The sequence below is a fragment of the Eurosta solidaginis genome, chromosome 3 (assembly GCF_040869045.1).
Source record: "Eurosta solidaginis isolate ZX-2024a chromosome 3, ASM4086904v1, whole genome shotgun sequence".
Lineage (NCBI taxonomy): Eukaryota > Metazoa > Arthropoda > Insecta > Diptera > Tephritidae > Eurosta > Eurosta solidaginis.
The window spans coordinates 281,852,133-281,877,845 of NC_090321.1; the positions used below are offsets into that span (position 1 = coordinate 281,852,133).

General features: G+C 33.6%; 1 protein-coding gene across 17 annotated transcripts in view; it reads left to right on the forward strand.

Annotated features, from left to right (window-relative positions):
- pio (piopio) overlaps positions 1 to 25,713 on the forward strand; it is a 217,669-nt gene that overhangs the window by 84,544 nt on the left and 107,412 nt on the right. Inside the window, exon 3 of one of the 17 annotated variants that reach the window (XM_067776762.1) lies at positions 251 to 505. The exons of 14 other annotated variants lie outside the window; for them this stretch is intronic. The gene's annotated coding sequence lies outside the window, so the exon portion shown is untranslated. Of the gene's footprint in view, positions 1 to 250; positions 506 to 25,124; positions 25,280 to 25,713 lie in introns of those variants that run through there. 2 more of the 17 variants (XM_067776760.1, XM_067776763.1) reach the window with 2 other exon arrangements.

Here is a 25,713-nt window from a genome sequence, read left to right on the forward strand (position 1 = left end):
AATACAAAAAAGGTTTAAAGACAAAACCAAAAAGTTTAAAATTGGTTTTAAAAAGTTAAAAAAAAGTGTTGACAAGCAAATCGTTGTAAAAAAATTTTGAATTTAAAAATTATTCAGAGAACAACTTTTAATAATAGAGTAATTTTGAAAAATCAATAGGTAAATAAGTTTTATTATTATTATTATTTATTTTAATATTACTATTTTTTATTATTTCATTTCAAATTTATACTCATTTGCCGTAACACAGTTAAGCAAAGCTTCAGAAGCCTGCCAGCATCAGGAAGTACAAGTAGGATCTCAAACCACATAGCCGTTTGTTTCGTTACAAAAATACTTCACCTAACTGCCGACCATTTTTAGCGCTATCTCAATGTCATAAAGCTTACCGCAAAATCTTTGGTATATATGTTTTATAAATAAATTTAAAGAGATAAGAAGCGACCGGCGCGCCTTGTTGGACGACCATAAGCGTTTAAACGCTTAAGCACCAATAAATAAGTAAGTAAGTTATTATATACTCTTTCCAAACCTTGTACTTTACAACTCTCTTAAATCTACCATGTCCAGTCTGTAAGAAAAATTAAATCGGCATATTTAATAACTAAATTATGATTATGATTCATAATTCTAATTTTATTAAACGCTAAAGTCCTTCATACATATATTATTTTTTAAAAAGAGGATCACGGCTTTCTATACATAAATACAGTAATTTTGTTCTTGGACTCGACAAAACTCTTTTCAAGGTCGCTGTTTTGGTAATAGGAGCCCATACAATTCTAAAATTTATCTGTTATCATTTCGAACAGAGTTGCTCAGAAGAGCTCTTAAATGTCGTGTGATCGCAGTAACTGATATTTATCATAGCAAGCAGTGAATAGGCATCATCCGGTGGCAAAGATCCTGAGCCAGATAAATAATTTTGCATGTAAATGCAAAAAAATGATTTGAGCCAGATACATTCAGATAGAAGTCTGGTTAAATTTGTACACCAGATAATTTGTTAATTTCTTGTCTTTAGTTTGGCAACTTTGCCTTTCATAAACCTACTTATTTTAAAATAGATATCGCTGCTTGGCCCTTAGCCATAGCCATCATCTAGTGCCAAGCACCATATCTATCTAAAAAAGAGTAGGTGTAAGAAAGGCAGTGTTGCCAAACTAAAGACAAGAAATTAACAAATTATCTGGCTCACGAATTGAACCAGACTTCTAGCTGAATATATCTAGCTCAAATCGCTGTAGTTGCATTTACATGCAAAATTATTTATCTGGCTCAGGATCTTTGCGACGGGATGATGGTTCGTATGTGTTAAATGAAACACAAGGACGACATTTGCCCATCCTGTGTACGGGTTTTCAACCCTTCCGATGATCTAGAGGTTTCACGTGAGAATTGAGCGTGATATGGAGCTGAGAAACTCACTGGGTGATGGCTAATCAGTATTCGCTTGTACTTCAGGAATTCTATGCTCAAATTATCTTGCACCATTTTCTTCTCTTAAAATTACAAGAGATTCCGTTTTTGTATTCAAAGTTCTTCCTGACCCATTCACTGAAAAAAAAATTTGTTGTCACATGACTCATTAGCCTCTAAAAAATCAAGATATGTCATTAAACGTGTTTTTTGATGCATCACAATCAGCGCTAATGAAAACTAACCCAATAAAAAATAGTTTACTAAGAAAGAAAGAGAAATTTATTTTGTGTCTACACACAGAAAAATTTCAATAATATATAGAGCACATGCCTTCTGAACAAATTAAAAGTGAATAAAAGCAAAATTAGTTCAAGATGTAGGTCAGAACACAAGATGAGGTCGGTTGATTGCGTTAATGAAGGGACAAAAAAGATATCTTAGTTCTTTTAACAAATTCACCGTACTAAATATCAACATTGAATGAGCAGCATATTTAGAAAGCCTACTGGGGCAATTTATAAGAGAAATCAACTACAACAACAAATTGAATCCAAAATATTCATTTTCTTGCAGCATGCAAACACATTGCTTCAGAAAAAAATGCAGTACTTATTTGAAACAAAATTTAAAAATCACTTTCTAAAATTCTTCCCAAGTGTGAAAAGAACACAATTGTAGCTAATGATGATTGATGCAATGCGGTTACGCATTAAGTTAAGTGGCGACAAGTTAGAGGTGCAACTAATGTTGAGAAAACTAAAAGATTGAAAGCAAAAGCATTTTTGTAAGATGATAAATTTTTAAATAAATCAGCCAAATATTTATGCAAATGAAATGAAAATTTAAATACTTTAAAAAAATACATATTTGAAATATTGAAAAAATGTTTTTCTTATAAAGTAACGAAAGACTTAAGACGCAAACTTTATATGCTAGTATGTACATAAATCGAATCGTGAAAACTTTCAACATACTTATTTGTGGCATAATTATCACTTGATTTCGATTAATCTTCACATAGTTACTTTTTTGTGATTTGTAAGTTTTTGAGATTGCTAACAGACGTCATTATATCTAGCCTTTGGTTATAAATGCTAATTTCGATCACTCGCACTGATATGATTTGTGCTTAATTAACCAATGGAAAAATAAAAATCAGATTACCTACATACTAAGCGTAAAATAAATGAGTACAAAGAGGAAGGAGCAATATGCATTTATATGAAGAAAAAGAAGAAAAAAAAAGGGGCGCACATCCGCCACAAAATGGGGTCACTTAAAGCTGAGCTAGTCCATCATATTTTTTTACTTGGCATCGTCAGCGTCATCATTATAAGCTCAGCCAAGCAATTTGCACTTGTGCTTGAAATTTTTTGTTTTTGCATATTTGTTACTTCATTTTCTTCATTTAAAATGATGAGAAAAGTAATTATGGCCGAAGAGCAAAAATTAATTATTGAACAAAAATAGGTTGCCTACAAAACTTTGGCTGGAATTTCAACTCTCAAATGGGTTGGCATAAAACACAGGTAAAAATCGCGTCTTGCACTTGCTGATGGAGGGAAATGTTCGTTATTTTGGTTTATATGAAAACAAAATTTGGCAGCTAAGTAGTTGTTTTGTGTTTTTTGTATATTTTTTTGCGCAAAAAATCGCATTAAATTTGTTAATCAAAACCGATAAAGTGGTTCTCCGTGTTGTACATATATTTGTGTGCTTTGTTAAATAAAATTTGCCAAAAACTTTTACTTTAGATTCTTAGCAAATTGAAAAAGATATGGACTTCTTTTCTTTTATAGTAATGCATTATCTATACATCGTATAAAATACCGTATTAAATGCAATAAATCCACACAGAAAGCTCCGATTTGAAACCGGGGTCTGAATTTTTAAGCTTAGCTGTATGAGACCGTTATCGTTATTATAAATATAATGTCCTTACTAGGGACACGGAAACTTTCCAGATTGTGGTAAAAAGCCATGAACTGCTCAACTCATATAAATTTGATAATTTTTTAAATTTATCTCTGAATAAAAAAAAAATTATCTTGCCTTTCTGCAAGTATGGTTTACTATTGTTATGAAAAAAGTACCATCTGAATAAAACAAAAATTATTTAAAAAACGGAAATTTTTCCCAAAAGTTTGTTTGTTTGCTGTGAACCAACTATCGAAAAAAGGTTTAAACGAGAAACAATTTCACCACATAAAATTCAGGTTGAGTAAGAAAAATTCATCAAATTGTTGAAAAATTCAAGCAGGTCTGTATGTACGTACTTCTTTCTTTCTACAGGCATGATGTCAGGGGCCTAATTATGCCACTCGATTCGAATGGAAATGCGATTCGAAAGCTGTCAAATGACATATATTTTCTTTCTAATCCGAAAGAAATTTCTATCAAATCGAGTTTAATACATAATAAGACCACAGGAAATACAACAAAGATGATTAAAAATGCAAACCTACTTAAGAAATATTATTTCGTTAAAGCTTTTAAATATAGGAAATTAGTTCATTAAGAAATAAAAAGCTTCTGGAAGTGAGATGTATTATGAATCATATAAAAAATACTTGAAATATTCTATTTATCTAGATAAATTTTTTTATAGGAACTACATATTGAATATTGAGTCGTATAAAATCCAGCACAAAACTTTTTTGAAGCTTGATAAGATCAAAGAAACCTACATATAGTATTCCAACTTCTGTATTTTATGATAATCCACCTGCTAATTATATCACTTAAAATGTCTTCATCGGATTCGTCTTGCGTAGACTTTCAAGCAACAGCTTTCATTTGACATCCATAATCCACACACATTCTAGGGGTATCCGGGCCCATGTCTTGGCCTATATCTCGAGACTCTAGTCACTCAGCGGTGTAAAACTTACTCTGTATTATAGCACAAATCAGCAGCTTCAATCTGATACCCATAATATAAAAACACATTCTAGGTGTATCCGGGTCCATATTTTGGCCTATATCTCGAGACCGTAGTCACACAGCGGTGTAAAACTTACTCTGTACTAAAGCATGCATCAACAACTTCAATTTGATGCCCATAATGTAAAAACACATTCTAGGTGTATCTGGGTCCACGTTTTGGGCTATATCTCGAGACCCTAGCCTCCCAGTTGTATGAGAATTATCCTGTACTAAGCACTCATCAACAGCTTTCATTTGACATCCATATTGTATAAACACATTCTAGGGGTACCTGGGTCCACGGTTTGGGCTATATCTCGAGACCCTAGCCTCCCACTTGTATGAAAATTATTCTGTACTATAGCACTCATCAACAGCTTTCATTTGATATCCATATTGTATAAACACATTCTAGGGGTACCCGGGTCCACGTTTTGGGCTATATCTCGAGACCCTAGCTTCCCAGTTGTATGAAAATTATCCTGTACTATATCACTCATCAACAGCTTTCATTTGATATCCATATTGTATAAACACATTCTAGGGGTACCCGGGTCCACGTTTTGGGCTATATCTCGAGACCCGAGACTCAAGAACCGAGGCCTACATATAATTCTGGGTTACTCTTAGTCAACTTAAAGTCATCAGAAACAAGGCGCCTACACATAGTATTGCCGTTGTATGAAAAAAAGAATAAAACTGTATATGCTCGGAATGCTCCCATTTCTTGAGCTAGAAATGAGCATAATAAAATCCTGAACTCTGTATAATGTGGGTTTTTAATGTCTATGAACTAGTTTATTAATGTTTATAAATTTGCTTTGAATACAAATTGTAGTTATAATAGAACCTGACATTCAGTTAAGTCTGTAAGGAAATTGTATTTCATTGATTTTATAAACAAATAAATAAATATGGAAGCCCGGAAAGTGTTCCTATGAAGTTTTTTTTGGAAAATATATCCGTGGTTTGATAATTAGATCAGCATATTGAAGATAAATGGAAGATCACCCTATCCCTGCTCAAAACCACCTATCTCAGCAAAGCTTTTGAAAACCGCCTATATTAGAGTTTCCTCGAAAATCGACAGAATTTTTTGAATAATGCTCTATAATAAGACTAAAGAATGGCCACACCTGGTGAAGGATAAATGGAGTGCAGAGAAGGAGCAATAAGAAAAGGTAAATAATAGGGGTGGGAGGGAAGGACGGGAGAGGAACACTTGGAGTACGAAATGAAGTTAATTTGGAAAGAGGGGCTTTGGCCAATTCACGGAATTAGGGACGGGAAACCTCATCTGGAAAAATGTCTCATACCTGGAGTCGGAGCTGAGGCGAAGAGGCGTATAGATACCGCTTCATAACACTCAATCAAGCGATAGACCGAGAGTGCCTCGGTTGGGATAAAAGGTTTCGAATATTTCAGCGGTAAGCAATCCTGAAATAACAGGCCACTTAAATCCCAATACCAGAAAGCGCGAGTACCGTATTGATATCCAGCAAAGGACTGGAATACTCCTCTAACAAAAACAACAACACTAGTACGAGAGTATAGTGCTTGTCAGTCAGCAAGTCAGAAGAAACGAAAGCTTGTCTCTCTTTGACGTGCTGCTGTAAACATTATGATTTTAGCCACAAATAACGTTACAGGGTGATAGGGCATGGGGTTGTACTGTTGCTGCGATATGTTATAACCTTTAAATCTCTTCTTGTCTGTCGGAACTCATTATAATTTAAAACTGCATAGCAGAGATAGCGACAAAACTGCACCTCAGCAGAGCATCCACAGGATGCCCAGGAGGGTATTTGATTTTATGATATTATGTGCCTTTCTTCAACTTTTTCGAGCCCATGATATTTAATCGTCTCCCAATGGCATTGAATTCGAGAAGAATGCGCTCGTTGCTTGATTTTGAGCGCGGTTTGTCCTTAAATTCTTGAATTGTGTTTTTGCCAGGTTAATCATCTGTGTGCCATGCAGGTGTGTGGTTCGTCAACGACTGAGCTTCTTAAAATTGGTAAAAATACCCTCTTTTGTTGGCGTACTTACCATAATGTAAAAAGGGATAGTAAACTGATTAGTCTGAAGTATTTAGCTAGCACTAGTAGTTATTTTGCTTTTCTTATATGTATTTCGTGTTAAGGCAAGGATGAGGAAATTAAATATGGTGGGAGAAATAACTCTGAACTTCTATAGGTCAACAAGGTACAAGCAAATTAGCGACTCACTTCTTTTATACCAAAAAATTTGAGAAATCTAAACAAAAAAGATTTACAAAAAAGTTACTTTGATCACAAACAGTTAGACCAAGCCTATCAAGGTCACTCACCAATACATCACTAGCATATATTTTGTTAATACATAATACATTCACAGCATTTATCAAAAAACATTGTTACTAAATTGTTCGTTTAGCATACCGTTAATAATATCAGTAATGCATGCATAATTTCGTCAAGTACGTCGCTTAAGTCTTTTGTTTTATTGTACCGTATCACATACATCAATACTTTTGCATGAAGGCTTTAGGCGATGCGAATTTTGGACAACGTACCAAAAGTGTGTGCCAGCTTTTTTGTGGCTTTTTCAAATAAATACAATTTACAAATATAAATAAACATACGAATGGATTAATTTGTTTCTACTCGCACCTAATTAGCGCATAATTTGTCTGTGTCGCATGCGCATTTTCCGCTCAACGGGGCGTACGTTTACCGTTTCATAAAAATGTGTCATAAATAGGTGGAAAAACAATGAATGCGAGCCGAAAAAATAAAGAGCGCATAGCAACTCGGGAGTAATGTCGAAAATGAGAGTGTTGGAATTTTCACGCACGAGTGTGTATTTTACACTGCCTAACATATTAGTAGGTTTAAATATTATATCGCTAATTTAGATATCCGCAGTGTTAGAGTTGCGAAAGGAAAGAGAATATGAAAATACTGGTTTTATGGAGTATTTTAGTCAAAATCTTCTAATATAAAAACTAATGGAGAAATTTTTATAATCAGAAGTAAATATTATTATTTACTAATTGATCCTACTAGACATAGCCCCCATTGGTTTGCAATTTGGAGTTCGAAACCTGCCTGTTGGCACTTGACTCCTTATTTTTTAGATAGCTTCGGGAGTTTTGGTTCATTTACACATATATATTGGAATTTTGTTTTCAAATTATATTTTTTTTAACGTTATGTTTTGTTTTACATGTCCGTAGATAATTAATTATTATATTAATTTGTTGTCTTGGTCTTGAAGACAACAAATTAATATAATAATTATATTTTTTTGACATCTCGGAAGGGTCATTGAAACAAGGGGAAGCATATACAAAAAGTTGTCTGGAGCAATGGTATTTTGGAAAAAGCACAAATCTCTATACGTACGTCATTCTGAAGAGGCAAGTAAGGAGTGAAAATCCAACAAAAATATCTTGAGCACTTAAACTTCTCAAAAGTAATACTTTGATATGGCAAGCAACAATGAAATGACCAAGAAATATGTTCATGTTAAACAGAAAATCAGGAAAGGCTCTAAAATTTTAAATTTTTAAACTTTTTATTCAAATGAAAATTTTTTTCATAAAAACAAAAATATAAATACTTGTTCCAACCTTGCTTTGTAAAATATACATTCTGCGCTTACGGCTCACAATTTCTTTCGTATCGGAGTAACAAAAGACTACTAAATAACCATATTTCTTATTCCCATATTTATCACATATTTTGGTTTCATTACGGACTCCTTTTATATGAGCGCTCCAAGAATGTTTAAAGGGAAGAAAATTGAATTACAAATAGTCATTGCGTATAACGTTCCTTTTCTTCGTGGCTAACATCGCATGGGTGTTATTCCTTTTGTTCTTCTTGATTGTCGCCAATCATTACATCTTTAAAAGGTAAGTATTTTACTCACGTTCCAATGGATTTTAAATGCAGAATCACATCGATCCGTATGCCCTAAATACGGACATTTTGATTTAGTTAAAAGGACTCCCTTCCAAATTTTTATGGAGACCTCAATAATAAGTAAACTCACAAGATTTGCTTCCGATATATCTCCTGTGTTCTTCTTTAATTCCAGTGCCCAAAAGTTTTCATTTAACAACGCAAAAAGGTATAAAAGGAGATAAGTGAAAGTCATAAATGACACTAGAAACCTTCGTAAAGGAGTCACTTTGGTACCCAATAAAGGCCGAAAATTAACTGGTAAAATTGGTGTCATATATGACTCTTGTATAGGCTCATACGACCGTCGCAAGAAGGAAAATACAAACAATTCGGACACCCAAAGGCGCTCACAAAGAGCATAGGTGCTCTGATTTTGGACTCCTTTTGGACACCTTAATGACTCCAAATGTATATATAATGGGTATAAAATTCAAATTCTGTATGTATTTATGTATGTATGAGTTCAATCCCAAATGAACTGACGGATTTTAACCTAATTTAAAATACTCTATTGAAATCTTCCACGGATAATCGTGTCGCCGTACTCGTAAGGTTAGAGCACTGAAGTTTGGTAAAATATTATCTGAATTTGAGTAACAAGAAAAATGTGGGACCTCCTATACGATTGGCATTTTTTGCTGGAAGTATTCGTCTTAGGCCACTGGACTTTATTTAAAAATTAAAAGTGGTTAGTCTCAGCAGCACTAGAAAAACTGCGGCTTTGGAAAGGGGTCCCGGCAGCACCCATAAAAATGACACATAAATGGATTGAAAGTTCCTCATGTTTGCGTAAGACTTCACCAAACATTTTCTTCAGTTTTATAATCAAGAGTACTTGATTACTTTTCACAATACTTTCATGTACGAGATAGCTCAGTGGTTAGAGCAATCGAAATCCACTGCCATGACAGATACACATTAATTGGTTTATTTTATTTTATTTTTATACAAATTTATCTATTCTTAAGGTAATCATTCCTACACTCAGACAAAATACTTACATAAAATGAGGAAAATATTTCTTAAAAAAATTGTTTTCCACAAGAATACCTGGGCCAGTATTATCGTGTTATATGATCACATATCGAAAACCAATTCCATTCAAACAATAAATCAGAAGCTGTCAAAAGATTCGTTAAAATAATAATAAGTTATGGATCCAATGAGTACTGGTAGCCCCTATTTCAAATATTTCCTTATCCGATTACTAATTTCAAAAATTGATTTCGATCACGAATCGTATAACGTGATATGGGCCCTGTGTATCTCATGTATCTCATAACATTTTTATGTACGAGTTAACTCAGTGAATAAGAAAACTCGACTGTAAAGTTGAGCAGCTCAACTAGAAATCCATGGCAGTGACAGTTACACAATTAAATCTTAATCCATTTCTAAGATTATTGTTTCTATAACCGAGGAAAAAAAATTAAAATTTTTGAGAAAATTACTTTTCTCATTTTAATAGCCCATTCCTCATTTTTAGGAGATTTTTTTAATTGTAGGGTTTTCATGAGCCAGAATCATTGGTCTAAATAGGCAAAGAAGAATGAAATGAAAGTGTACATTTGAAAACTCAGACTGACTGAATCCAGCCCCTGATTTTTACTCATGCTATTACGAAAACCCAAAAACTCAACCTGCACAAATTATCGGTATTGTATATAGTTTGAGCTTTGTGCAACTATATTTAGTAACAACCTTTTAAAGCGAGTCTATCGGTTTGAGCGAATTGCTTATGTTAACCGATTAGAAGTTAGCTCCAGTCAATATTTCGTAATTGTTTGCTGAAAATTCATTTAATTTTATTGCATTTTTGTTTACCTGACTTTTTTAGTTAAATATTTTCATCCATGAATGTGGTCGCTCGAGCATGAAGTTAATTTAAGTATACATACATACATATATAATTGTTTTCTTATCTAGCAGCTAAACAACCTTTAGCACATATACACGGGTAATATTTTATGTGACATATTTATATGTAACATGTGAGCTGGTGATATGTCACACAGTAGCACCCACAATTTCTATAAAATGCATATAGTGTAAAGTGAGGTCGCGAGTTGCAGTTCAATATGAATGCATTCAAATAGATTTTTTTGTTTTTTTTTTTTTTTAATTGGTCTATGAAAGTACTCAATTGTTTGTTTGAGTCGTGAAGTCAAAGTCTCGCGCATAACTATTGTAATGGTTGTTAAATAATTTATTCATTATCACGCTTTACTACGCAATTAAATTGTATTCTACTAGACATTGATATGTATGTATATATGTATGTATATAGTTACACGATACACGTTACACTTTACAGATATTTTATCTATTTTTGTATGTCACACGTTTAAGTGTCACATCGCCACATTCGCTGCATCAGTGATTCGGTCAGTTGGTCATTGCAATTGCGCTGTTTTTTTTTCATTTTTCTTTTCATACCACTTGTACGATTTTCCGATGCTATTGTTTTCGCTCTTTCAATTAATTTTACAGCCGTCGTCACACTTGAGTGTCACTGCTAAGTATGTTAATCCGCACATAACCACATTTTTATATTTGCAAGTATGCAGCATATTCTTATATGAGCTTAAATCGCTTGGATAGTATGCCAGTAAAAATTCATTTCAAATCAAATAATTTTTATAACTTTAGAATTAAGACACGTAAATGTGATGGAAAGGAATGTGCTCATAAGAATGTCATATCGCTGCTAGATTTTTTGGAACAATAATAAAAAAGAAAAGGAATGGCCATTCAAGTAATTTTTTATTATTTAAAGTGCTTCTTGTATTTCTGACGGCTTTCTTTTTAGTAAGCAATGTTTTGTTGATTAGGGGCATAATACAATTATCGTGGTTATAAAACATCGCAGTATAGTAGTGTTGAGTTTTGATAAAAAAAGGAGAGAATTTGTTCAAAATGCCAAAGGGTGTATTCAGGTTAAAGGCAAAACCATCGAAAGCGCCCCTGACAAGGAAGTTTGTTTATTTCAAGCATTTTATATGTTAAATAAAGTCTGCAGACCCGAAGGTTTTGAACAAATAGTTCCCGCGGCAATGAGGATAGTACGCGAAGGTACTAGTACCGCAGCGCTCCCTAGCTTAGCATTGTGAAATGTATATATTATCGAGACACACATCGAAGGTTTTTGCTACAAGTCCCGGAAAACACAATTTCAAATATTTTAGAAGTAGATTTTCTAAGCGATGTTGCCCCTAGGCACTGGTTTGGAAAATAGTGTGAATGTATTTTTGCACATGAAAATCTTCTCAGCAAAAATTCGTTTGACGTGCGGATGCTATTCGAAGTGAATTTAAAAACGTCGGTCCCGTTCGTTGGAAGAGATGCTTGACCTTATTTTCCTAATTGGCATATCGCGCGGGAAATTCGGTATTAAGGCAATAAGCCTGCTAAGGACTAACAGGTATGGATGCGGAGGCTCAGGGGTCATATGGCCATATTACCTAAACAAATCTGTAAAGATATTACTTACAGTCATCTTTGCAGGAATTAATGCCGCTGCAAATACAAAATACCGTTACTCTGAAAATGACGCTTGTCAACCCATTCTACATATTTTGCAAGTACCTTTAAATTACTCATGGTCCTTTCATGTTGGGAAGTGCCATATTCGTTTTCATGAATGACATATTTTATTTTTACTATCCATCATTAATTGGATTAAGCATTAGGGAGTACAGTACCAGAGATAAAGTAGTTGCTGATCTGTTATAACAGTCTTCCTGCAACTTAGCATGACACCACTCTACCTTCTGTCAAAACGTTGCATATAATCGTCCACTTCAATAAAAGTTCTTGAAATTTTTCAGCAGCCCTCCCGTTTTTGAACCACGATGCATTCCCATAGATAGAACACTTTATATTGAGCTTTTCTGATATACGTTTGGCTTTTCCTGAAATATTTTCCATATCAAGAAATACATTTGCCATTTTCTTAAATTCAGTTCACTTTTTTCGAAATATATTTGCCCTTATCTTAAATAAAATTGAGCTTTTCTGAGATACAATTGGTTCTTTTTTTTCTTGATATACAGTTGGAAGAGGTGTAGATTTTTCAGATGCTTCGACATAACATGGAATGCCAGTTGGAATGTAAGTAATAGGATTTTCTTTTAAATTTTATTTAATGCGCTGCTTTTCTCATCCATCTGAAAGTTTCAGAAATACACTTGCGCAGATACTTATTTCAGCTTTTCGGTCTTTTCCGAAATACAGTTTGAAAATATGTAGTACTGGCTGTTATTGCGATAGTTCTGCGCAAGTTCGGAGCTAGTATGGTGAGCTGCAAGGATATTGTTGTAATAGTGTTATTGAAATTATGAAGGAGTGACTCCAAAGATTTCACTGAACACTGCTGATCATCATAGTAACCAAAATGTGCAGCGTATAAAGAGGCACACATCTACATCTACGAGTACACCTTTTATTGTAAAAGTGACATTTTCAAACTTTGTTGTGATTACACTTTTCCCTTGCTTTACACACTTAACTGCAATCTCAATTTGAATAGAAGTTTTGTAGTGTTTTATAAATTGAGAAATAGGTTGGATACGTGATAAAAAAGTGTTTGGTGCATCAGATAAATAAGCAAAATTGTAAGTTATGCTAAAACTTATGTGACTTTGTACGAAGGTATCTTTGTAGAAAAACCTGCAATAAAAGCAAATAAGTAAAAAACTTGTAAAATGGGGAGATTAACAAAAGTTTTCTTAAATTCGGGAAATATTCAAAAACTGTAATACTTTATATTTGTCATTTGTTGTGAAACGTGAATCAGGGTGCTCAAGGAAGAGTCCAAGCTTAGTGTGTTTTTCGTTATGGAATATCTGAGTATGAGAATTTGTAATCAATTTAGTAAGATTCTATTCTCTTTTTAATCCGAATTCGCGGAAATCTTTAAAAGTTCCCTTAGTAATCAAGTGAAACAGTTATCAAATCTAAAAGCTTTGAACAGAAGAAGGTTTAGAGGAACATAAAGCCCCTGTAATTGTTGAGCTTTTGAAGCGTGCATACAGAGTTTTGAGATATAAATTGTTTTTAGCTTAAAAATACCAAATTAAGCAAGTTTAATTTTTAAAACTGTATATCTGTAAAGCTTACAAAATGTTTAGATCCAAATGGGCTAAGACATATTATGAAATGTTAAGTTTTTTTTTTATTGAATGCCTTTAGAATTAACAAGTCTTGAGAGAGCTAAAAACTTAAAAAAGTGCTTACCCAATAAGCTTAAGACGAGTTTAAAATAGCTAGAAGATAGAGTGGCTTCAAGCAAACCAAAAGCTTAGCGCTTGTAGAACTTTAGTTTTTAAAAGCGTGGATATCTTAAAGCTTTTAATATAATTCTAAAACAAAATCAATAGCAAAAAGCCTAAGACAGCCTCATTCGTAAAAAAAACTGTTGATGCTGAAATCTAGTAAATATTTTGTGAAAAATTGAAACGACGCGACGTCAGGAGAACCAGGCGACTGCTGTTTCGATTATCTCTTTAAAGCTGAGTTTTGGCAGTTTCTATTCAATTTTCTTTTTTATTAAAATAATTTTTTTCAATTAGGAAACACATATGTCATAATAATAAAAATGACAAGAAATTATTGCTAGGGCCTTGAGCTCGATTCGAACCCACAAATCAAAAAGAACTATTCACATCGGTGTTCCATTAAATGAGAGAGATTTCCTTGTACGTCTTTAACGATGCAGCAGTAAAATTAAGTTATAAGACTAAAAAAGCTTAGTACTTTAAAACAACTCAAACCTTAAAAACGGTCAACAAAAATTTGAAGCTTGAAAGCATACAGCCTAGTTCCAATGAAACTTTGTCCTTATCTGAGAGCTTACCCTGAAAAGTCCAAACAAAAAAAGTTAAACTAAAAATAAGCCAATAGCTTAGAAAATAATAAAGCTTATAGAACTTCAAAATTTATATACAGTTTAAAGTCCAAACATTTACAAATTTCAAAAGTTAAAAGCTGTGAAAATCTTAAATTTGTATAGAACACTAAAGCTTAAGGTTCTGAAAAGCAGACATTTTATAAGGCTTCGAGTGGGTGAATCTTCAAAAACTAAAGTTAATATAAAGCTTGCAGTTTTCGAGTGCTCTAAATTTAAAAATTTGATTTGATTCTATTGTTTACAACTTTAATTAAAACAGGGAAAATTTCACGAAACAGGGGCATTTAAAAAATTATAATCCTAAAATAGGTTTGGCTTTAAAAAGCTTTTTAAAGTTCTAGGTTTTAAAGAGCTTTAGAGGACTGAACTTTTGAAAGCAGTCAAGTTTTGGAAAACTGAAAGCTTAAACTTAAAACATACAAAATACGCAATTTTGCCAAAATTTTGTTACTATATATCACATAAGTATAAAATGCAACTCGAAACAACAACTGAAGTCCATATCAACAATTAATACAACGCACATCACTGCTGGATCTCAACTTACCACTTTGCCTACAATTTCTGCTTGCTTCAGCATTGTGTGCTTGCACAAATTCGTTGATTGCATTACACTCACACATTTTTGAGTATTTTTTGGCTTCTCAGACTATAAAATCAGTGCAGGCTTGCACAATCAAAATGAATGTAGGCGTGTAGAGGTGGAGGTGGTTCGGACCAGGTTGTAACTGCATGAGTATGCACATTTGCCCATTTTACTGTTAAGCAAGCAATACAGCCAAAGTTATAATCAACAGCAATCAACTATTAAGTAGCGCAGCAATTGCTGTTTATTTTTTGGAAAAAAAGAAAACGTAAAAATGTAAACAAATGTACTTGTAATTTTTGGCAAATTTGAGATTTCGCGTGTGCTAAAAGAAAACATAAAATTAAGAAACACGCATAAAAGTACTAGCATCAAAAAAGTTTTATTTGCTTCAACTAGATTGAAATATACCTGAGATTTCTGTTGTTTTTGTAGCATCAAAACAATGCTCCAGCCGTACAAACCATTGGCTGTCTATATCTGTATATTTTTGTTATAGAGCAAAAATTGGTGTATGCGTTTTGTGGGTTTTGCTTTGAAAATATAAATATAAATATAACACAAAAGTGGCATTAAGTGCAATTTTCGAACTCTACGTTTTGCTATTTTTATTCGCGTTTTTTTTTGCATTATTCACTACTACCTGGCCTATGCTAGAATGCTACAGGCTTTGCTGGTTTATTATCTTTTGGCAACGATGGGGTCATCTTTTAATGAGCGAAGGAAATTATCTAGTGTTTTTTAGCAAAACCACACTACAAAAATAAATACATACCGACAGCAGTGGACACGGATATAGTAGTGGCAGTTTTTTTTATTAAATTTCGATAACGAAATTTTAAACTCGAGTATAGGTCTTTTCCTTGCCTTTATTGGTGCTCCATTCAGTGCGTCAATCTTCGTGTAATAGTGAAGCGCCACGAAGCCACTACACTGGGTAGAGAAACCTTTTTTGAGAGTTTATATGTAAAATCAGCGGTATTGTGCTGTTTGACCCCTCCAACTCTTCTACCATTGATTTTACCCAAAATTTTTTTCCGCTGATTTCATATATTTGGGACTTTTCTTTCTGAGGCGCCGATAAAAATTGCTTTTGCGTCGGGATATTTTCCCATACTCATGCGCTGGTCGGAGTCCTCACAGTAGCCCCGTCAGTATATTCGGATTCTGTCGACGCAATAGGTTCAACCTGCCTTCATGACACATAGGATCCATACTTTGGATATTCACCACCTCAAATCGTGCGCTTGTGCCCTGCAGTTAGGCATATGAAATTACTCGCTTTCTCTTAAAACTATCCGCAAAACCGAGGTTTGCTCGCAGCAAATTTCTTGTCAGCGAACTGTGTTCGACTTGCTTCTACTGGCTCACGAGACCATGCCAAGTGCTAGCTCATGCTGCTAGTTGGACCGACTACGGCTTCAAAAACTGGACAATGAACAATGATGACCATGCATTCCAATCTTCGCATATAATGGTTTAATTTTCCCCAATTTGCGATGGCACCATCTGACCGCAAGTAGGGCTAAGCAGGCTAGTGTCAAATATGTAGTCAATTAGCCCTTTGCCACAACAGCGCGTCTTGCTCTTGTAAGCCCGCCGTTATATCTCGACGCGACATGTACCAGGAAGGCTCCGTTAAAAGGCAGCCAAATATTTAACACAAATTTTAAGGCTTTGTGCTTTGATATCAACGTCAAACTACTTCTTATGGAGGTAGGGGTGGGGTGAAATAAGTACAACGGCCATAATGTCAATTGACCTTATGACGGCACCCCTATTATTATATTTTGATCCCATTCTAGTGAAAAATTTTATAAAAAATTTACCCAACTATACTAAAAGTTAATAGAAAATTTGAAATAATAAACCACGTGATTTTTATTCCAAATTTTCGCCTTCGGGGCTAATTTTTCTGTATTCCGATCTCATTTTAGTGAAAACTCACATTTCTTACTGGTAAGTGTGGATTTCTTCCAATTGGAAACAGCTTATTTAAATAAAAGGGAGACATCTGTGATGCTACTTTTTCTAATTCTGGTCTCATTACAGTGCTCAATAAAATAAAAAGTTGTTCGGGTGAGAATTAATTTAAGATAAATTGGTGCATGTATTCATGGTCTTTTTTCCGAAATGGCCACTAGATCAAACGGAAATTTTCTAAATGGCCATAGAGCTAATATTAAATTGACCTTATGACCATTTGAAGTAGTCATAAGGCCAATGGATCTTATAGCCCTTGTCCTTTAAAATAGCCATAACGTCAATTGATATTTCGGCTATTGAACTTATCATCCACTTCCGTCTTCCGCGTTTGGATGTTGATATCAGGTAAAAATAAAATTGTTGTTTTTATACATGGGACATACACATTTCTGTTTATTTGAGATGTACCATAGCTCCATTCGCATAATTTCTCCTCCTCTGTATAACACGCTATTTATGCGGAGTAGCTCCAAACCTAATTTCATTAAGTAGACCTCTTTGGTATTTCAGCTCTTTGTACAACATTTTCAACCTACTAACTGAAGAGGGCATTATATTTAAAACTAGGAATAACTTAATAAAATAGGTTAAGCTTTGCGAATGGGCTTAACTAAAATGAAGCAGGTTTACACTCCAAGTCGGCGATATGATAATAGAATTTCATTGGTGCACATTTTATTTTGCCAGAATTTCCATATCATCCATATCTAGTAAATACCCGTAATGTAATTTGAATTTGTATGGTAGGTGCAATATTCCTATTTTCAATATACCCCAAATTTCATTTAAACTTTGACATTATCAATATTTACTACTGACAATATTGTCAAGCTTCAGGAATGTGAATTTATCGGTATAGATGATATCCGATATGGAAATCAATGTACATGTGAAGTGTCATACCATTTCCCCAACTCCTCCACTGATATTGATATTGATATTGTATCAATGTTAGATATCTGCATGCCAGTACAACCCTAAGATATATTTAACTTTATACGTTTGAGATGCCACTCCATAATTTTCCTCCTTTGCACTGAAGAACCCTATTTCATACAAATCAGCCACGGCCAAAAGATGCGTCAAAAAAGAATTTGAAGAAATATTCATATTAGAGTTCTGGGAGGGCACACACCCTTTGCAATCTTTACCACTTTTCAGACTAAAAGTTTGAATTAATCAATAAAGGCATTGCAACTAAATTACAGAAGTACAGTAGCTGCAATAGTTACGAAAATGTTTGTTAAGAAAACTTGAGTTTTTGTGGTAGGTGCCACACATCTTTTTCCAATATACTCCAGTTTTCGTTAAATCTTTGGTTTTAACAATATTTGCAACTATGCCAAGTTTCATATGTGACTTAACCGACTCACTTTCCTCCACTGATATAATAACGATGTTGGTCATCTGCCTGGCAAGTATGAGTGTCCTGGTATATTACCCTTAGAGATACTTAAGTTTCCATATGTTGCTTTATATATCACGCCCCCTACATACCAAATACATGCAAATGCATTTAAGAACTCTATTTCATCAAATCGTATAAAGTGTGCGATTTTTATACTCAGCTGAGCAGAGTCACAGAGTATATTAACTTTGTTCGCAAAACGGTACCCCGTAACAGCATAAACTAATCGAGATAGATATAGACTTCTATATATCAAAATGATCTGGGCGATAAAAGAAATTCATTTAGCCATGTCCGTCCGTCCGTCCGTCCGTCTGTCCGTAAACACGATAACTTGAGTAAATTTTGAGGTATCTTAAAGAAATTTGTATGTAGGTTTCTGGGTACTCGTCTCAGATCGCTATTTAAAATGAATGAAATCGGACTATAACCATGCCCACTTTTTCGATATCGAAAATTTCGAAAAACGGATAAAGTGTGATAATTCATTATAAAAGACGGCTAAAGCGATGAAACTTGGTATGTGGGTTTACCTTAGTAAAATTTTTGACAATGGGCGTGGCACCGCCCACTTTTAAAAGAAGGTAATTTAAAAGTTTGCAAGTTTTAATTTGGCAGTCGTTGAAGATATAATGACGAAATTTGGCAGGAACGTTACATATATTACTATATATATGCTAAATAAAAATTAGCAAAATCGGATGACGAACACCCCCACTTAAAAAAAAAATTGTTTAAGTCAAACTTTAACAAAAAATTTATTATCTTTACAGTATATAAGTAGATTATGTCAACATTCAACTCCAGTAATGATATAGAATAAATAAATGTAAGGCGCGATAGCCTCCGAAGAGATCTAAGGCCGAACTTCTCTTCCAATTTGCGTCGTGCTCCTCTCGATTTTTCCTACAAATTGGCCGGACGGGACCTACATGTTTTATGCCAACTCCGCACGGCATCTGCAAAGCAGATGAGTTTCCACTGAGAGCTTTTCATGGCAGAAATACACCCGGAGCGCTTGCCAAACACTGCCGAGGGGCGACGCCGCTTAGAAAAATTTTCTTCTAATTGAAAAATATTATTTCTAAAATTTTGATGTTGCTTTGCCCGGGGTGCGAACCCAAGGCATACGGTGTGGTAGTCGGAGCATGCTACTATCACACCACGGTGGTGCAACAAAATACAAAAATAAAAGAAAATTTAAAAATGGGCGTGGCGCCGCCCTTTTTTATTTAATTTGTCTAGAATACTTTTCATGCCATAAGTCGAACAAAAATTTACCAATTCTTGGGAAATATGGTAGGGGCATAGATTGTATGACGATGACTGTTTTCTGTGAACATGGGCGAAATCGGGTAAAGACACGCCCATTTTTTATACACAGTCTACCGCCTGTCCTTCTGCTCGGCCGTTAACACGATAAATTGAGCAAAAATCGATATAAATTTACTAAACTTAGTTCACGTACTTATCTGAACTCACTTTATCTTGGTGTAAAAATGGCCGAAATCTGACTATGACCACGCCCACTTTTTCGATATCGAAAATTTCGAAAAATGAAAAAAAAATTCCATAATTGTATACCAAATACGAAGAAACGGATGAAACATGGTGATTGCATTGTTTTTTTGACGCAAAATATAACTTTAGAAAAAACTTTGTAAAATGGGTGTGACACCTACAATATTAAGTAGAAGAAAACGAAAAAGTTCAGCAGGGCGAAATCAAAAGCCCTTGGAATCATAGCGGGAATACTCTTCGTGGTAATACTTATATAAAAAATTAGCGGTACCCGACAAATGATGTTCTGGGTCACCCTGGTCCACATTTTGGTCGATATCTCCAAAGCGCCTTCATACATACTAGGGCTACTCCCTTTTAAAATGCTCATTAACACCTTTTATTTGATACCCTTATCGTAAAAACACATTATAGAGTCACCCGTGGTCCACCCTTATGAAGATATCTCGAAATGGCTCACTGCCTTTTAAAATACTCTCTAAAACCTTTCATTTGATAACCATGTCATACAAAAATATTCCAGGGTTATTGCCCTATGTTCATTTTCCTACATGGTTATTTCGTCTCCAAAGCTCTCAGCTGAGTATGTAATATCCTGTTACACCCGAACTTAGCCTTCCTTACTTGTTATATATAGATAGATTGCGTTCATTTGGTCCGCACTAAAGCTTGTCTAAACATGAAGTTTATAAAATTTTAAATGCATACCTATGAAGTAAATTATCTCCTTCATACTACAACCCAATGACCTTGCCTTGGCATATTCTACAACTCAATTTAATTTTATTTTTTGTGTTAACCCATTTCAAAGTCACAATTTATAAAACACAATATTTACCCTCCATAACAATAGAGCTTCGTGATTAACATGCAATTATACATACATATATACATTTTTATATATAGATTTTTTGCACACCTTCAATTTTGATTCATCAGTATGTATGTATGCAGTAGTAGATGATGCATCTGCCGACAAAGTGAAAAGCAAAATAAATCAAGTTTAATCTCCAGCTGTTCTCTTACTAACTGGCTAACGTTTATTACGTCATTTATCTAACACTAGTCAACAAGAGAAATTACTTTGAAGTCTAACTATTTAATTCCGATGTATTATGGCCCCTAAGTACAAAAACACCCAAAATTTAAAATTCTATGGATACGATTTTTTTTCTTTTTCTAAAATCACGAATTTTCACAGAGGTATTTCCATTTATTTTATCATATCTTGGAAATTACTTATCTAAATTCGTTGGGAGAAACACCAGTGGATTCACCGCAAAATTTTCTTCAAGTCTTGATAAGAAAATTTTTTTATATGATCGACGGTTGTGGAGTTATTCACATAAAAATGTAAAAAAAAAAATTGTTTTTTTTTTGCATAATCGAACATTTTTTTATTTTTCAAAAATTTATAAAAAATTGTTGGTTTTAAAAACCTAACATTTTTAAATAAATAATTTTCTTGCCGGCTTGAGGTCCAATTTTGTAAATAAAAGTACAAAACTCCGCGTTGAGCAGTGAAGACGCGTAAAATAATTTAATCCTGAAGACGGTTACAGTAGGTAACCGAAATATATTGAAGAAAAGAAAAAAACTCAACAATTTTTGAAAATTTTATTTACAAAATTGGACCTCAAGCCGACAAGAAAATTATTTATTTAAAAAAGAAAGGTCGCTAAAAACTTATAACCTAACATTTTTATTTCACGGTCTTAAAACTGAAAATATTATAAATAACTGAAACCTTATTTCGTGAAAATACATGAATAAATGTTGGTTTTATTGACAATAAAGTGAAAATACCCAATTTAGCGAAAATTTTGCATATCAAGCCTATTATTGTTTTTGACAAACAAATTATTTAGGTATGACATTTTGCGCAACTTTGTCTTTTTAAAGTTTACTACGGGCTTCGCCAGAAATGTGAAAACTCCATAATGACACTCAAGAAATTTTTCCCCGTCAATTTTTTTTTAAGGCAAAACGCAGATCATAAGAAAAAATGCCTCATACTGTATGGAAAATTTAAGTTGCCAACGCGGGGTTTCGTAAGAAAGAAGTATGACAAGATTTAATGATGAGCTGTACGAGCTATACGCAAACATCAACATAGTCCAGTGAATTAAAACGCAGCGGCTGCGCTGGTTAGGCCATGTTATGCGAATGAAAGATGATGCTCCGGCCAAGAAAATGTTTCTATCGGAACCCACCTATGGAAGCAGAGGTAGAGGGCGGCCCCCACTCCGTTGGAAGAACCAGGTGGAAAACGATTTAAACTCCCTTGGTGACCAAGTAAAGTGTGACCAATTGGCGCCGGTTGGTGGAGCGAAGGAGCGACTGGCGCACCTTGTTGGACGGCCATAACCGTTTAGACGGTTAAGCGCCAATTAATTAAGTAAGTAAGAACACAGCCCAGCCTGCACAGGCCATTTCCCATAGCATATGAAGTGTTTTTGAAAACCCCTTTTTTTCAAACCCTTTCGCAGGTAGTGGTTAAAAAATTTACAGACTCATTAGATGCCTGCCCTGTATGGTATATTGTCGCCGATTGTGACAAACTTAACCAAAAAAAAGATACATACTTTTGAAAATCGAAGTGGCCTTCGACTATTTAAAGTAATTCATTTAGTTCATTCAATGTTATTTAAGTAGCATTCCTGATCGCGAAAAGTCAAGTTGTCAACAACAGCAAAAAACAATTAACTGGTTAGTGAATTGAAAAAAAAATGAATAATAACAGTAGACAATTTGTCTGCAAAAATGACCCGAATATATTTTGTTATGTATGTGGTCTTTACACTACAGCAAAAGAGCGGAGAAATTTCACTATTTCACTACAAAATTCATATAAGGACTATTTTAAAATAGATGTTGAGAATTTGAGCCAATATTGGACACCAAATTCATTTTGTGATAGCTGTTTATATATTTTAAAGAAATGGAAATCCTACCCTCTGTAAGTAACAATTACATTTATTATTTAAAAATATTTATGATACTCATTTTTCACAGAGAAAATATGCAAATTGAAAAACCTATGATGTGGAGAGAAACATGTGATCATGATGCTAACTGTTACTTTTGTTTAAGTAAAAAAAAGGATTTGGAAAACATATGATTTGGCCTTATACCACGATTTCAGCTGGTGGTTTTACTCTTCCCGTGCTAGATTCAGATGGAGTTCCATGTCCTGAAAATCAACATAATACGTATACTGAAGTTCCTCCATCGCTTATTTCTTTATCTTCAAAAATCTCCAGCGTATCACACGGATTTTGCTCAAAGCCTCCGACACAGTCCTTGTTAAATGATCTTATAAGAGACCTAGAGAAGACCTAGAGCAGAAAGAAAGAAATTTATTAGAAAAATTGGTTACGATAACTACCTATCGTGAGCGATATAAGCCATATGCTTGCTTTTATAGAAATAAAGACAATATATGTTTTTGCTATGATATAACTGGACTTTTTGGAAAGCTTGGTCAAGCATATGACGCAAGTGATTGGAGATTATTTATTGATAGTAACAAAGAAAGCCTTAAAGCAGTATTATTACACAATGACAATCAGAAGCCATCATTACCCATCGCACACACCGTAAATATGAAGCAGACTTATGAAACCATGTCCAAACTTTTAAAATATATTCATTATGAAAAACACAATTGGAAAATATGTTGCGACTCGAAAGTGGTATCTTTACTAACTGGACTAGAAGGTGGTTACACAAAACATTGTTGTTTTCTTTGCCTTTGGGATAGCCGAGATGGAAGCGCACATTATGTAAGGCCAGCAAAAACCAATCACGAAGTAGGCACACACAATATAAAATATGCTGCTCTAACAAAAAAGAGAATGTGATTTTTCCGCCATTACACATCAAGCTTGGATTAGTCAAGCATTTTGTTAAGGCGCTAAACGAAAATGAAAAAGCATTCCGTTATATTCAAACAATATTTCCAAAAATTTCTCAAGGTGTTTTTGATGGTCCACAAATACGAAAACTACTACAGAGCTCAACATTCGAGACGTTACTATCACCCGATGAAAAGGCTGCTCGGAACTCATTTAGGCTGATTGTTTCAAACTTTTTAGGAAATAATCGGGGTCCAAATTATAAGGAAATCATTTCTGATTTACTAACCAAATATTCGAAAATCGGTAAGTAGGAATATGATATGATTTTTGTATATCCATCGTAATTGTAACCTCTAAATTTTTGTATATCCATGGTACACATACATATAATTTCAGGTGCAAACATGTCTCTGAAAATGCATTTCTTACATTCCCATTTGGATTTTTTCCTTTCAAATCTTGGTGATGTCAGTGACAAGCATGGAGAACGATTTCACCAACAATTTAAGTCAATGGAGGAGCGTTATAAAGGATTCTGGAACGAAAATATGATGGGGGATTATAATTGGTTTCTTATACGAGAATCAAATTTAGAAAATTATAGTAGACAAGCAAAAACTAGAAACTTTTTTAAATATTTCAAGTAGTAAATTTTGTAGAATTTCTTTAACAAAGGTATCTTAAATAGCTAAATAAACAAAAATATTAAAAATACGTATTTTCCCGTCAATCACTTAATTGTTAATAATATTACCGTTTATCCATGGTTTTTCGTGAAATAAAGCTTGCCTTATTTGTAATGTTCACAGTTTTTCGATCATCTAATAAAAGTTATAAGTTTTTGTCTCTTTCGATTTTTCACGAATTAAAGAAGAAAAAAAAAAATTGAAATTTTTAATACAAAAAATCGATTTTTTTATAATGCGATGCAAATAACTCTGAAACCAATAAGTATTTAAAAAATGGTATTTAAACAATTTTAAGGTAATTTCATTTGCTACTGTATGCTGTTTCCTCCAGCAAAATCGGACAACCCGTTCCACAGATATGAAAATATCAATGGATCTCCCTTTTCAACAAAGGTAAATTTTAGAAAAAAAAAAAAAACAAAAAAAAAAAAAAAACCGTATCGATATAATTTTAAATTAGGACCATTTTTATAATTAGGGGTTTATAGCAAATAAAAAAAAAAAATAGTGGTGATCCAGGGTAATGCAAAAAGTTAAATTTTGTAGAGCAGTGTAATTTAAGCTAAAATAAATAATTAATTCGTTGCATTGTTTTGCTTTGCTGAGCTTTGCTTGAAGTTAGCGTTGTTTATTGTTTGCACTTTTTTATTTTTATGTAATTAGTTTTATTTTTTTCTAATACAAAAATAAACCAATACTAAGCTGTTTTTGCGAACCTCAATCATTTTTAAATGAAGTTCGTAGCTAATATTGATAGCGTAAAATTAGCGCATTTCGTTGCATGAGCTCATCTTCTAAAGTAAAGTGAGTATGTTTGTAAAGTTGTATGTAGATATTTAATCAATTGCAAATATCGTATTAACGTTTAGTTATTTCTGAATACCTAAAGTTCGTTAGGCTATTGACAGTCATCAGTTTTACAATCGCCCGGCGGCTTGTGCAATCGTTGTGAGCAAGCGCTAAAAAGTTCATAGAAAAGTAAAAATTCTACAAATTTTTTGAACTATTTATAAATAATAAAAATGTAAGTAATGTGCAGCTCAGTGCTCTACTTAAGAATTGTAAGTTCCAGAAAAAAATTTATAAAATTAATGCATTAAATATAAATTGCTAAAATTTGAATAAAAATTCAAGTTGAAAAAAAAACAGTACAATTTTTTATTTTATACAGAAAAAAATTTAATAAGCAGACAAAAAAGTTACAAAAACTCCTAATGAACTATTTGCTGGTTTGAAGCTGAAGAATTTGACATTTGCTTTGACTAAGGCTGCTGGCACACCTTGAAAGTCTGATTATTTTTCCTATTCGTTGATAACTTTTCTAACAATTTTCACAATTAAAAACTGCATATAAAAAATGGAATATGACGAAAATGTATTAGCAATTATTTTTGTTGGAGAGGGAGAAGTTTTATAACAATGCTTCGCAAAATTTTGTATGTGAATGGGCAAGGCGAA